Here is a 971-nt window from a genome sequence, read left to right as displayed (position 1 = left end):
GGGGGGGGCAGGAAGCCGGGCGGGCCAGGCCGGGCCGCGCCGTCTCCGCGCCCTGTCACCGCCTGCGTCAGAGCCGCGGAGTTTTCCACTGACGAAAAAGGGCAGCGCGGCGCAGCCCGGCAGCGGCAGCAGCGGGAAGCGCCGCCACTCGCTCCGCCGCCGCCGACGCGCAGGTACGGGGGGCGCGCGGGGGGCTGCGCCCCTAGGGCTGCGGGGACCCCCGCGGGGTCTGGCCTCAGGGTCCCCCTCTCCTCGGGTGGGGGTCCCCGGCGGGGTGCGCTGTGTGTTTTGGCGGGGTGCGGATCAGCTGCCGGTGCTTTTGGGTCGGGGGGTCCTTGCGTCGGTGCCCCTCGTTTTTTGGGGGGTTTTCGTCTCGAGGTCCCAACATTGCGGATCTGGCTCGGGGTCGCGCTCGGGAACCCTCGCACGGAGGCTTCAGCTCAGCCCCGTCATCCCGAGGATGGGCTGGGGGTCTCGCCGGTACGGGGGTCCAGAGCAGTGCCCGGCGCGGGGACCCCTCGGTGGGGCGTCCCCGGCTCGGTGTCGCGCCGCTGCGGTACCGGCTCGGTGCCCCGCGGTCGGAGGGGCCGGTTCGGTGCCCCGCGGTGGGGGGGCGCCCGTTCGCTGCCCCTCACTCGGAGGGACTGGTTCGGTGTCCCTGTATGGGGGGAGTCTCCGGCTCGGTGCCCCGCAGTGGGGGGCGCTAACTCGGTGCCCATCGCTCGGAGGGTCCGGCTCGGGGGTCGGGGGTCCCCCGCTCCGTGCCGGGCTCGGAGACCTTCGCCCGGGGGTACGCGGCTCGGTGCCCCTCGCGCTCAGGGTTGAGCTCCGTGTCGCTCTGTGGGGGTGTCACCGATTCGGTGTCTATCTATGCGGGGATCCCTGCTCGCTGTCCCTCTGTGGGGGGAGGTCCCCGTCTCGTTGTCCCTCTATGGGGGGAGGTCCCCGTCTCGGTGCCCCGCGGTCGGTGC

At 74.3% G+C, this 971-nt stretch overlaps 1 protein-coding gene across 1 annotated transcript in view; it reads left to right on the top strand.

The window, feature by feature from the left end:
* The first annotated feature begins 158 nt into the window (after positions 1-158).
* Positions 159-971, top strand: part of CSRNP1 (cysteine and serine rich nuclear protein 1) — a 13,736-nt gene continuing 12,923 nt past the window's right edge. The window contains exon 1 of the mRNA XM_026051928.1: positions 159-173. The gene's annotated coding sequence lies outside the window, so the exon portion shown is untranslated. The remainder of the gene's footprint in view (positions 174-971) is intronic.

Source organism: Nothoprocta perdicaria, unplaced genomic scaffold (genome assembly GCF_003342845.1).
Source record: "Nothoprocta perdicaria isolate Ctin4 unplaced genomic scaffold, notPer1 scaffold_80, whole genome shotgun sequence".
Taxonomy (NCBI): Eukaryota; Metazoa; Chordata; class Aves; order Tinamiformes; family Tinamidae; genus Nothoprocta; species Nothoprocta perdicaria.
The sequence above is the reverse complement of the archived record's forward strand: the minus strand, read 5'-3'. Positions and strand labels throughout refer to the sequence as shown.